The 14,394-nt window shown below is 39.9% G+C and overlaps 1 protein-coding gene and 1 long non-coding RNA gene across 4 annotated transcripts in view; one reads left to right on the forward strand and one right to left on the reverse strand.

Annotated features, from left to right (window-relative positions):
• if (integrin subunit alpha inflated) overlaps nt 1-14,394 on the reverse strand; it is a 96,653-nt gene that overhangs the window by 41,941 nt on the left and 40,318 nt on the right. The gene's annotated exons all lie outside the window — the stretch shown is intronic.
• On the forward strand, nt 10,931-13,110 carry LOC143175263 (uncharacterized). 2 transcript variants are annotated; one of them, XR_013000008.1, is made up of 3 exons: nt 10,939-11,031; nt 11,172-11,317; nt 12,142-13,110. It is a non-coding gene; the product is annotated as an uncharacterized LOC143175263 (long non-coding RNA). The 2 variants fall into 2 exon arrangements; XR_013000009.1 differs by lacking the exon at nt 11,172-11,317 and having other exon boundaries at nt 10,931-11,031.

The following is a 14,394-nucleotide window of genomic DNA, read 5'->3' on the forward strand; positions in this document are numbered from 1 at the left end:
AAAACAGGGAACTGTTTAAAAGTCACCATCGATGAGTTCGCATCGTTAACAACCGTTCCATCGCAATTGGTCGTAACCATCGACTCGTTACGAGCTCGATCTGTTCGATCTCCTCCGAGATCCTCCGACCGAGATTGCAATTATGTATACGCTCCGCTTGGAAACGTGACATCAACTTTGAGACTAGTGTAACATTACACGACATATTCGAAGTTTAAACTGAAATTGCGATGGATCCATGCGTGAAGCATGAGAATTTCTGGAGGCTGAGTTGTGGAATTACTTCAATATTTGAAGAAGCTGTTCATTAGACATGTATTCAAAGAATTGCTTAAAAATAGTTGATTAGTTACAATATTCATAATATAAAAGAAATGGAAATATTTAAACTTCTTATTTATAATCGTTTGATCGTTTTACAAAAACGATTGGAAGAAAATTCCAAAAATTGTGCAATTATTTCAATATTTGAAGAAGCTATTGATTAGACATATATTCAAAGAATTGGTTAAAAATAGTTGATTAGTTACAATATTCATAATATAAAAGAAATGGAAATATTTAAACTTCTTATTTATAATCGTTTGATTGTTTTACAAAAACGATTGGAAGGTCTAAGGAAGAAGGTATCGAATTTAGGATTCTCAATTATGTTATTCTTCTTTCCAGAAAATCTAAACTTACACTTCAGACTCTCTTTTCAAGTAAAATTCAAGTGGAAATTCAACTTTTGATTAAATTACTACTTCTTCGTATAACTTATGGGTTTACTGAAGCGGAAAGCTTCAGTGGTTTCAATGGAACGTATTTCACCTCGGGTACAAAGACAATTCACGGAGTGTAATGAGTACGGTTCTTCGCGAAAACCGGGCGCACATTTAACCCTAACAAGATTGGCACGTCGTGAGTCACGAATCTCGGCGGCGAGACAAGATTCAGCGTCTCCGTGAAGTTTCCGCGAATTCTATGATTAATTTAATTTATTGTACGCCGAGGATCCACGGCGCACGGCCAGTAATGAGACCGCGCGTGACGTGTTTCGTGGAAATTCTGAAACGCGGTTCCACGGTCGATGAGACACAAAGTACGTCGTCGTGTGCATATATTTATGCGAAGTGTTATTAAGGTCATCAGCTGCCAGAGTGGCTGCCTGGTCAAGTACAGATGATTGACGTAATACGCCGATTATTGTGCGCACGAGAACCTTGTGTCAGGATTGATTTTGTTCAATGGAGGATACGTCTTCGAGCGACACTGAAGGCGTATTGCATCCAGACATCTTTTCATCCCGAAGGATGGAGTCTGTGTGAAAACCTTGTAGACAATTTCTGAATAATCCTTGAAACCCATTGTAGAAGATACGAGCAACACTTAGATGATCATTAGGCTTGGTTTTTTTTTCAATTCTTTCCGTCGCTTCGATCGTTTCCTTCGTCTATCTTGTTGCTATTCTCAGCATCGAAGATTGCAATATAGTTGCTAGGTACAATCAGAAACAATTTTTATTTTTACTCTTTACATTCTTATTGGAGTGAGACATTTCGAAGCTAGCATTCAAGAGTCCAAGTTTGTCTCTTCTTTCATTTATATTAGAGAATTTGTACTCTTCACGTTAGATATTAGCCTCTTTGAATGCTTCGTGCCACTTCAGTCATCTTCATCTGCTTTACTACTATCGCAATTACAGTTTCGAAAATGCCAGTACCAGTATATACCGAGTTAACCCTTTGCACTCGAGTAAAATTTGATATTTAATATTATACTCTTTATAATGCATCAATTTGAGAAATATTGAAATAAAATAGCTTTATTCCTCAATGTAATAAATCCTCTTCCAGTAAGTTGCACAAAATATCGTCGTTATCTCATCGGAAAATGTTAAAATGTTTCTAGCGAAAAACTTCCGAGTGCAAACGGTTGAAACAGAAACAATCTCCATCTCTGTTTTCCAATTTATATCAACCTAATACATTTAGCAGCTCGTACATTTCAAGTTTACGTGTTCCCAGGTTTATATTAAGTAATTCGAAGTCGTCAGGTCAGTTGTCAGTATAATATTCATGTTAAACCACAGTTTCCGTCCCGGAGACCTGTTGTTTTTTTTTCGACGCGCATTAATCAATGATGTCTGCCGCTTTCTCGGCTCGATTTTCAACGGACGCACGGTCGCGCGCAGCATCCGACTCGCGTGGTAAAACGATGTAACGTTGTAACGCGCCTTAATTGGCTCGCAATTAATAATGCAATGTTGCGTGCCCCGGCAGCAGTACACACGATCCGCGTGCATGCGGAATCAGCGTCCCGCTCGTTAGGGCTCGTTTACACGGAGCTAGCCTTGAAAACCGATTAAAATGTTACCGGGCCGCGTACGCGACGATGCGACGCGTTTGTTCTCTCCCGTGAATCTGCATATAAGCGCAATCTGCATTTAAGGCAGAGCGTCGTCCTGTTCGCGTTTGATTTATCGTGACCGTTCAAATTGGCCGCCATTGCTTGTCTCAGCTGAAAGATCTGCTATGGGTGGCCATGGTCAACGATAATTCCTGTTCAATGAAATAATCGCGAATACAATACGGTTGAACTGGTGTAAGAGTTAGACGATGCGGACATCTATTATAGGGAAAGTTTGGGTGGATGGGTCATTTTTAAAAAAATAATTATTATAGTATGAATATCATTGATTCCTACTAGAAGATATGTATTTATGAAAGTGAATGTATACGAGAGGAACATATAGTTAACACTATCGAATGGGTTAAAATGACCCATTCCTTGATTTTTCTTTTGCGATTACTGAAGAGATACGAATATCTTTGAGAAGTTACTAAAGAAGCTGTTTAAGTAATACCTAAGCTGAAATTTAAAAGAATACAAATCTTAATAAATCCACGTTTGTAGTTTTTATAACATTTTCAAAAGTCAGTTTGAGTGCTCGGTAGTTGTAGTGTAGTGAAATAGGCTACTATAGAAGATTTAGTATATAACTGAAAATAGTGTAAAGTATAGATATTTGACAATCTAAATGAGATTTCGGATGGAGTTACCTTAAATTATTGGTATTAGAGTTGTCTGTTTGCCTTATTCGTAATTGTACTTCTTCGTTAATTAAGTAAGGAAATATTAGAATATTTTTCAGTGTCACTGTGTAGTATTATAATTTTTAGTTCAATCAGTAAGTTTAGATTTGTTCATTCTGTTTCGTTCTTCTGCAGAAAGCTCTGCGAACATCCTCCCTTCGAAGAAGAATTAACAGGAGCAACGTAAAAAAAGAAGATCGTGCGTCAATCTAGAGTGCAATTTATCCATTACGCCACTTTAATTCAATCACCCGTGGATCTACAAGAGACCTTCATTGCGTTCTCGAACGGAAGGGCTTCGAAATTAGTATTGACTCGAGTAACAAGTCAGTTTGAAATGTAGAATCATGTCGCCTTTGCGGGTTTACGCTTCATCAGGAAATAAGCAATAATGACTCAATTCGTGTGTCATCTTTCTGTGAGATTTCCATTTTAGACGGTGCAAGAAAGTCAATTTCTTTTAACTTTAAATCACTATTCATTGTTGACCTTAAATTTCTCATTCGATCATACTTGTTGTATCACTTTAACTTAAAAGTTCCAGTCCAAGTAACTAATCTTCCAAAATTAATGTAAAACCACACTATTACACCCTAATTTACGAAAAAGACCAGTTAGAATTCTATGTTTTACTACAAAAGCTTAAATTCTTCATAACATCAACTTCATTTCAATTTTCTCCCTCTTATGTATCTCTTCAGTGACCACGATTTCTTTAACACTAGAACTACCGAGTATTTAATATAATTGACACGTAATCCCTCTAAAAATGATAAGAAAAGATTATTTTCAGTTTCTTCATACATCGATCATAGTATTTAAGCGAAACTATTTATTTTCAAAATTATTCCGAATATTCAATGCATTTAAGATATTAATAATGTAAGAAAACCGAAACCAGTCATTCTGACTTGCGCGGTAGTTCTAGTGTTAAAAAGTAAACTGAACCACGAGATGTAATGTAACATCCAGGTCCGTCACAAACGAAGGAGAACAAGAATCGACAGACGAAACAGCTGTGAAAAGAAACGGGAAGACGGGGATGGAAATATCCCCGAATCGAAAGGCATAATAGCGTCGGACAGCCGCAAAGAAATACAAGAATGAGTTTAGTTATCGGACGTTCCAAATAAAGCAGTTCTTAGTGAACCCTTTGAATGCGCCTCGTTGAGCCGAGCGACGGACGGAGAAGGAGAACGTTAAGGAAGAGTAAATGAAGAGGGAAGCCAGGATTACCACGGGTTACAGCTGCCCGCGGATCGATCGTGACCGAGCCGGTTTAAGTAAATCGATCTTGTATCTTGACACGAGGTACCAGATGTATCTCGATCGTGATATTAAAGAATCGACAGATGATCGACGCGATGATGATGATTACGCGCCGGAGAACGCTGGAAAGAGCAAAGAGGCGTACACGAGATAGGCACAACAGTTTTATTTCATTTTTCATTTATGAAACACGAAGTATAACGATCTCGATGAGAATCATTTCGTTCCTCTCACGATGGCTGTTGATACTCGTTCGGCACGAAAATGTATGTTAACACTAACCGTACCGGGAACCAGTCAAATGATCGTATTTAAAATTCTTTCGTTCAGTTAACTGCATATCAATTTTTATATTACCCGATTAATCGGGTCTGCAATTTTCGTCTTTCCTTTTGTCTCTGCTTCCGCTAAAAATTTATTATCTAATTTCTTCATTTTTTATTCTGCAGCTAGTTATTTGTGGGTTACGATAGGCAACGAGCTAGCACGGTTACCGTTTACAGCATTTTGTAAGAATAAAATTTTTAATTTATTAAATATTGGCTTCTGAAATGATCTTTCGCGTTTGAAATATTTGTTCCTGGTAGATGAAAACAGTTTATTTAAATTGGAAGCTTTTCTTTGGAGTTTTTAGAAAATTAAAAACGACAATAGATACATAACTTCATACTGGAAAAGTACAATTCTGATATCTCATAATTAGACTAATTAAAACAACAGAATCTCGATAGAAAATCGTTTTCCCTAACGAACACTATGAAAAACACTACGTTTCAGATACTTTATATATTTGTTCAAATTACATGTATCCTATGCCATCGGGTATTTTCAGACTTCCCATAAATGCATAAAGATCTGCAGTTCACTCGTTACTGTTCACCTCCACCCTTTTTCAATCTTTCGACAGGCAACGACTATCGATCCTATTCCCTATTCAAACGAAGCACGAGGTGTTCACGGGTCAATCGTTCGGCTCGCGGTTCAGCCGTTTTGCTCGACTTTAACGGTCGAGTTTTGTGTGTCCGCGTGCAATTTGCTCGCCGTCGTACGTCCCGGAAGACTTTAAAGCCAGATAATGACACGTTTGCGGCGCGTTTTCTTCGCTCGCTAAGGAACGGAATCGCTACGTTTCGGCCACGGAAAGTTCCTTTAATTGCACGGAGAAAAGAGGAGCGAACGGCCCGAAAGAAATCGAATAATAATCGTCCGGGAGATGACCATATTCTCCGGCGGTGATTGCGACGAACCATACCCGCGTTCGCTCTTCATTAAAAGTACCACTCGAAAGAACTTAAACCTGACTAATGGTACAGTTCCTTTAATGTCTTCAGCCGACCTCTTCGTGGCGTTTCGGCGCGAGTGTACAAGTTTTTTTTTCGACTCGTATTGCAACCGTCGCTCGAACCGATTTCTTTTTGATTTTTCAACGCTGCCTCGGAATACAAACGACGCGGGTTACGACCGATTTTATTGTATGGAGATAAAAGTGACAGACGAACGAGGAAGTTAACCGGGATGCAGGTATTCCAGAAAAAATTGCTCGTAATTAATCTGCGATCGGTTCCATTGAAATTCCGATTCGACCCATAGTGTCTTCATAAAATTGAAATAATTGGAAACTTAAATCATCCGACAAATTAAACTGTATATTCGAATATAATTGAAAGTTTCTCTTTTTCAGTTATAATAAGCAAAGCCACGGTATAAGAGAAATCTTTTTAATATAATGAATTAGCATTCAATCAAGAGACCACTTTTTATACTCTTAGTCTCGTGTTCGAGACAAATCGTGCGTTTAACGATAAAAAGTGAAACAATAAAATCGGAAGCTGACAGTTATATAACCGTTCATTATTTTAGATAAGCCACATTGGTTCCTTCTCTTATTTTATGTTCCCCCAGATAGCATTTATCTCGTCGAAAATAAAATACGACTCGACACTCTGTAACACAGCGTAAGTAGTTCTAAATAACTGTTATTATCCACAAATTCAACTCGAGAACTGTTCTACTGAAAACTCTTTCCACGAAAGACAGAATTATGCATCGAAGTCTCAATCACTAGAAAAGAAAGAAATCACGTATCAGTATCTCGTAATCATAATTAAACGATTCATTCGCAGCTTCAGATTTTACATCGAAGCTCGAAGTCGCCATTACATTCAACCGCAAACGATTAATCGCGTCCTCAGCTGAGCTCCCTTGCAGTACATTTTACCATTCCGTTCTCCGAGCCATAAAAAATGATCGTTCCTAATCCCTCGTGTGCCTCGACAGCCACTTGACCCACGGATTTTCCGGGCCACCGAGAGGCCCAAGGACAACCCTATCGATTTCCAAGGGCCTCCATATTGTTCGAAAATAAATCCCCGGTTTTTCCCGGGAAAACGCGGTAGCAGCACCCGTGTGTCTTTACGATTCCGTCAAAGTTTACGAGTGAACGAAGGAAACTGGCCTGGCCGCCCGTAAACTCTTCCCCCCTCCCACCCCGCGCGTTTGACCTTTATTGTTCGGAAACGTGTAACGCACGTGTGCACGCAGGAAATTCCCGGCGCTCGAAGAGTGCGCTGACAAGCGGCGCCATAACGGTAGGGCCGTATCTCACACCGCGGAACGGCCACCGTAAATTAAAACAATATACCACTATTTTATCGATTGCAATATTCCCCGTAATGCTTAATGCATTTCCATTGTAACCGGGCTGAGAGCCCGGCCAGCGATACTTGCTTCGCGAACGGCGAAATATGGATTCCTTTATCGAGGGATTGCGTTTCAATGTCCCCGCTTCGCTTTACCTTTTCACCCCTGCCGTCTTAAAAGTGGCCGATAAATTTTTCGACGGGGAAAGAAAGCGGGCCCATGCTACTCGCTCGTGTGTATTCCGTGAGCGTGTGTTCGTAAGTGTGTATCGTTCACGGGAGCGAACGACCCGGCCGACGTAAGTTATTCTTAAGCGAAAATGAGGTCATCTTGGGTCGGCTGCACCCCGAGCTAACCGACACGGATAGATCAGCCGTATTTTAAGGGAACCGATATATGGAACGACTTCCGTGGAATCGGCCACGGTTTTCGGGGAACCTGCCCGCCCATTTAGGTGCGACTTTGAGGAATCGATGGTGTGTGCAACGTGACACTTTCGGGGTGGGCGATGGTTACGTTTCGGAGGCAACGAAGTCGAGACGTGGATAGTAGTGGTTCTTTTTTCGGTGAATAGTAAGTGTTAGTTAACTTGGAATTGTGGAATTTGTCGAGTATGTTTTTAGGTGATTTGCAGAATTCGTATAGGTGCTAATTTCTAAGAGGGATTATTAATGCGGAGACGCGGACGGTAGTGGCTTCTGCAATGGAGATATTAAATACGTGCTAGTTACTTTGGAATTTTATAATTTGTAATATCTTTAGATAAATTGCAGAACACATGGATCCAAGTTCCATCGGAGATATTTTTCAGAAGTCACAAAGTAATTTCACATAAGGTAAAATCAAGCAACAAACTTACTCGGTGGCTACTATCAAACTCGAACATAAAGCTCCATAACAAAAATATCAATAAAACTTACTTCCGATACGATAAGATACGCGCCAAGCCGCATCAATCTATATTTCGCAGTAATCGTAAACCCGAACGATAATGCCATTCTAAGTACAAGAGATAAAACATCGGCGTTGCGTCAGCGGCTGCGGATGCGCCAATAAAACAGAAAGTCGAAATCGCTGATCAATTAATAGTAAAACGAACAACGTTAAAATCGATCAGGAACGTCACCGAAATTATGGTCGCGTGAACGAAGCGTCGCAGCCGGTCGTAGCTCGCGTGTCAACGAAGGAGTTTTTTCAGCGATCGAGGCCTCTAATTACCGAGCCTAATTACGCGTTTATTGGCCACGCTTTAAATCACGCGTCAGTTCCGCGGAGATTTTTCATTTTTCTTGCGTCCGAACGGTCTACCGCAGTTTCGTCATTAATTCCCCGCGCCGCGCGGCGATAAATAAAATGTCTCGAGGTTTGTTACGGCGGATGAACGCGTGACGTTTTACGATCGGCCATTACCAGCCCGTTCCGAGGCAACTCCCCGATGTCCCATTTCTTTTCTTTTTTTTGTTTGTCCTTTCCTCCTTTCGACGTGTGCGCCACTTTCCACGTGGCTCTTTGCGCGAGCCCGCCGATTCGCGTTAATCCGCTCAACCCTTGCGTTCCTTTCTCGCGACGGCGGAGATTATGCGTTAAATTGCCCGTTACGAGGAAGTATGACAAATCGGATTAAGATCCGGCGAACGGTGAGCTCATTTGAGGCTGTAATTTGCCGTAAAATCGACCCGTTACGGGCCCCCGTCGACTTGCTCCTTGGGATTAATATATTGTAAGGGAGTGGTGTGTTTTTATGCTCCCGTAAACTTATTAAACGCCGGAGATATTGTCGCGATTTATTAAATGGACGGGATCAACGCGTCCCCGCACGATTAAGCCGTAAAATTACGCGCTTTACGATTGATTTTCTATCCTTTCCTTGATTACTTAATCGCGCACGTTTGAGAACGTAATATTGATGCGATGCGATCGATGGGAGGATGATTGTAGCAGGATTCAATACTTTTCAGTCGAGAGGGAACTTTCGGTTGACATTGGATTCAACGTAAGAAAATTATGCAATTAAGAGTTTCAATATTACATTTTGGATGAGGTATATGAATTTTTCTTTATGGTAGTTTTAACCCTTTGCACTCCGTTGAAGTTGCTGACTCCGTTTTTAATGAAACATAACTCCAAAATGGATACGCGTCTTTTTTAATGACAAAGCAGGATCTTCAATCTTTCACAAAGACGCGTTTGTATTGTAAATACTCCTGAAGTAACTGGTAGCTCATAGAAAAATGATTCGGAGTTGCTGAAATGTCGTATTAAAAATTGCTGGAAGTGCAAAAGTTTAAATGCGATTATAAATATCAGGAAATATTAAATATTTATAATGAAAAATATTGGCTAGTGCAAAGGGTTATGATAGAAGGAAGGAAAAAGATTAATTATTATTGGTATTGTATCCTTTGTTTCTCGAGAATTTGAGTAGAGCTTCAGATTGATGGAGTTTGTTTACCGCAGGCTAGTTTGCCTGTGATTAATGAGGTCTGGGTAATATTCACGTTTATTAAATTCAGCCGGAAATCTTCGCTGCCAGACATTGTCGCAAAAGAGGTTAAGTAAAGTAATACGTTTGCTACCGGTGGAGATGATCACTAGGAATCTGTCTATTAGACGTCTGGCGAGTCGGATAATTCTGGTAAATGGTGTAATGGTACAGAAGGACGGTGAGGTTGCAGAGTAAAGTGACTCGTAAAACTTTATATACCGTCCAGTAATATAATCTTTCGTGATGGAAATATACTAGCAGTTTAGCACTGTGCGGGCGATGTTGCGTTGTAAATTTCTGCGTAACGCAAGAACACAAACATCGGTGTTGTGACATTGTTACAACTCCACTGAAATAGATGGTTCAAGAGATCCTTAATAAAATACAAGAATCCCCTTTATATTGTCTGTCGTGGTTTCTTTTCTTATAATTCTTAAAAATAACTTTCACGATACTGAATTAGAAGCCACCCTAATGCATCGACTAGTCGGCACTTATAAAAATCCCATAAATACAAATAAATTAGTTTTCTCAACGACATTAAAATATCAAGATTTTTATAACCTTTTCTCAACATTTTCACATCGTGTAGATACAATAAAATTCGACTCCTAGTCGAAACTTAATTATTGAAAAAAAGGTCGTTGACACAATAGTCAAAATTTTAGAAAACCGTACACTTAGGAACGTTTCTGAGAAAGGGATCCACAAATCTATATCTCCTTTTCCGATAAAGTATCTACAACTAGTTATCGTTTATTTAACATCAATCCAAAATTCCGTCCCTAATGGCTACGTAACAACTCAAACACGGCACACAGAAAAAACCACGAGCAAAATCTCCGACGCGATGTACTCAATTCGTCATTTCAGTGTACAGGCCCTTTTTCAGCGATCTCCTCAATTATCATTCGATCCATAACTCGGTGCAACAAGAAAACTGTAAGAACAAGCAGAAGTCCCGCCGACACGCCGCCCACCAAAAATCTCGCCGCCCATCGCGGCGATTCCCGTTTCAAGCAGAAAAGCGTTGACCGCCGCGCCGCGCCGCGCCGGTGAAAAAACGTCGGCCGAGCAGAAAAAGAGCGGCAGCTGCATATACGCGAATGAAATATCCCCGCTAAATTTGTCCGTGGCCGCCGGCCATATTTTTCACCTGACTTCACCCCCTTCCGCGAGCCGGGTAGCTGCGGGCTGCCGCGACAGGATAACAGAGCGACGCCGGACGGACGGATATTTACGTCACGAAGGTGGCCCGCACGGAAGACGACGCTTTCGTCCGTCCGTTCGCTTCAGTTTCGTTGGCCGTCGAGGTTGACTCACCTCCTCGCACACCTTCTGACTCACTGCCTTATTTATACCGTTGGGATATGACTTGATGTCTAGTGAGAAGGGATAGAGGCAAGGGGGGTTCGCTGAGTCTTTTGTTTATAGTTTCGATCGGTAAATATGTTGACCAGTAGCAGATTGACATCGAGAAGGGGATGAACAGATGAAAACGTCGGGTGATCTTGGAACATTACTGGTGGGAGATGTCTTTGTCTTGGCGCTTAGGGGACAGTAAGTGACAAAAGTCTTTGACACGAGATTTACCGGCATTTAATATAGAGTTTGTTCTATCGTTATTATTGTTGAGGGGTTATGTGGAATAAAATAATACACGCGTAGAGTATATCAGAGTAATAGTTATATTTATACAGAGATATTAAACGGTGAAGAAACTATTGGTAGAAATCGGTGGTTACAAGACTGCCACGACAGTACATGCATCTATACCTGGAGAACTCGCAGGCCCCAGACCCTAATTGACCAATCACTGCAAGGATGTAGGGTTTTCCAAAAAACGGTACAAGCATGGTCAATGCATTAACTTCAACAATTATAAAAATTGATATTCGTTCATATAGATATTGGAAAGGAGAGGTTTAAACGTAGGTAATTAGAGTATATATTTACGTTACTACATGAATCAAAATCGTCGTATTTACCAAAAGTTGTTTATAAAATTCAATGTGAGTCACATTGACTCGTTTCGTAAATCTAGTGTTAATTGAGTACATTGTTTGTACTTCTGATTGGTTTCGTGTAAATATATTGACCAGAGGCAAATTAACATCGAGAAGGGGATGGGAACAGATAAAAATATCGAATTTTATTGGCGGGAGATGTCTTTATATCTTGGCGCTTAGGGAACAGTACAGTGACAAAAGTCTTTAATTGAGTACTTTGTTTATACTTCTGATTAGTTTCACGTAACTATATTGACCAGGGACAGATTAACATCGGAAATCGGATGGGAATAGATAAAACTGACCAATTGGACTTCCATTCCTCAGCTTAGCTATCAAGTGATCTCAAAACTTTATTGTCGCGAGATGTGATGTCTGTCTTTATATTCTAGTCTTTAGTTTATAATATCAAATGTTAATGTGTAACCATACCGACAAATAGCAAATTAGCACCAAAAATTGAATCAGAACAGATAAAAACCAAATAGACTTGCATTTAGCCTAGCTGTCAAGTAGAGATTTCCAAAAAATCGGATCTAAGTAAAAGGAAGTTTCTCAGTTCGAGTACAAAAGAAGAAATAATAAATGCAATGAAATATAATCAAATATTATTTAGTTATTCTCTTCACTCCATATTTTATTCTTTATTTCAAAATTTCAGGAACCCGACTGGAAAGTGAAAAAAATATCCTACTCAATATTTTAAGGTTCTCGTACACCTCTACCATCAAGCGATCACCCATTATACACCGTGGAATGACCTAACGCGAGAAATCGCCTCGAGACCAAAAATCCTGACGGAATGAAAGCGCGGGTATTTGTCAAAGAGACAAAGAAGGAAGACCGCGACAAGGCTGCGCCGTTTCTTTCGGTGTTCCGCGACTGATTCCGAATACGGCGGCCATATTGCAGATTTCCGGGGCGACGGGCTGCCACTGAGTTATCGCGCACCCTCCTGTTCTTGTGTTAAGTTTGATGGCCTGCGACCGGGTTACATTACTGGGAGCCATGTAAACGCCGCTGGACGACAAAATGGACCTTCTTAGCAGCGGCGGTAGTAGCCACTCGTTATCTTGTTCCTCCGCTTGAGTTCTGTCGCGCGGAACGTTCGGCGATTATTTTCACTTAACCCTCGTCTATCGGGGACCTGGGACACTTTCAGGGGATTATAACGGCAGTCCGGAGTTTGAAATTGTTTGCATTGTTCGGGCCAGATGTTTGCTTGAGATTATTAGTCGAATGAATTCTTGTTGTTCGAATGCTTTGTGGCCAGGACAATTACTTATTATTCAAGTCAAATTAATCTGTTTATTTACTTTAATAACAATGGACATGCTTTGACAGTTACAGATACTTTGGGTATATCATATTAAGGCTGAAAGGAAACTATTCTATGTTTTACAGAGATTCCATTATATATCTTAGTTTCTTGGAGTTTCAAGTGAAAAATTAGTATAATAATGCAGAGAGTAAGCATTAGATATATTTTCAATGGTATAGGAAGTGCGTTAGTGCAGTCCCCTGTCTCGCAAGGGTCAGTATTACCTGAGGACACCCTTTTATTGCACTTGTCGAGCGTCTCGTTTTGCCGAGTCAGTTCACAAACGATCGAGCTAGGACCAGCGTTTGTAAATCGTCTTTAACACTAACCGTATCGACACTTTTCGTGCCGTAAACAGTCAAATAACTGGCTGCGAAATGAAGATAAACAAATTAGATGATAACTGTTTTGTAGTAAAAACAGAAACAAAAGGAAAGGCAAGAATTGAAAACCTGGGTAATCGAACAATATAGGAATTGATATTAATGTTACATAAAAATACCTAGAATTTTAAATCCGGTCATTTGACCTGTTCCCGGCACGGTTAGTGTTAAATATATATTAATAAATATATGCTTAGTTCAAACTCTGCTGTATTTATTTAGCAAATAAATATTCAACGAATAAAATGTGATTGTATCAAGAGACTTTTATATTGAAGTTCTCGCATTCCATGTTGAATGTATTATGATTATTCAATTGACCGACATTTTTCGATCGGAATTCAATCGGCGTTCGTCGCCGGTTCCGTTCTGTAAGTGACAGCTGACGCGATAATGTTCACGGTGCAATACAATTCTGATCCCGTCACGGTGCAACTAATCGTAATTAGAATCGGTCAAAATAGCCGGTTCATGCGAACCGAGTTAAAGGTAGGAAAGGCCGCCGCGGGCATAAAGCGATCGTTTAACGGACGTTGCAATTTGTCCCGTCGACAAAACACACGAGTGGAATGCGTATTGTCTGCCCGTTGGATTATCCTCCTACTTCGGCTCCTCCTCTCGAGCAGGATCTCGCCAGGAGCAAGATGAAAGAATCACATACAGATAAGAGCACCGAATATTTATATCCGATCGTATCGATACTCATTCGTAATTTTATTATATTATTATAATATTATCGATTACATCTGAAATTATCGTCTGTTTCAACATTTCCTGGTGAATTACACATTCTTCGTAAAACATAGAAACATAATTTAACCCCTTGACCTATGATTTCTTTCTCAACTCTCATCGATACGGCTACTTTGTCATGAATAATTTATTGGAGAAAGAGAAAAATTCTAAGCATGTGTTATTCCTATATTTCCTTTTAAGTGTAATAGTTGATTACAGAGGAATAATATTTATTTTGAATTCGAATTAACTAAGTAATATATATTTGTTGAATTATGTTGAAAATCTTCACCACGGGCCTCACTCGTTGTAGGACAAGGGGTTAATTACTCAAACAGCAAGAAATCAGTATGTAGTCAGCTTTTTCCATTATTCAAGTAATCGATATATAATTTAACTTCATCTGCTGAAGGTTTCCTGTATTTCGAAGAATCTTCGTCCTTACAAAGTGAAACATCAGCTTGCTATCTCTATA

Source organism: Nomia melanderi, chromosome 1 (assembly GCF_051020985.1).
Source record: "Nomia melanderi isolate GNS246 chromosome 1, iyNomMela1, whole genome shotgun sequence".
Lineage (NCBI taxonomy): Eukaryota > Metazoa > Arthropoda > Insecta > Hymenoptera > Halictidae > Nomia > Nomia melanderi.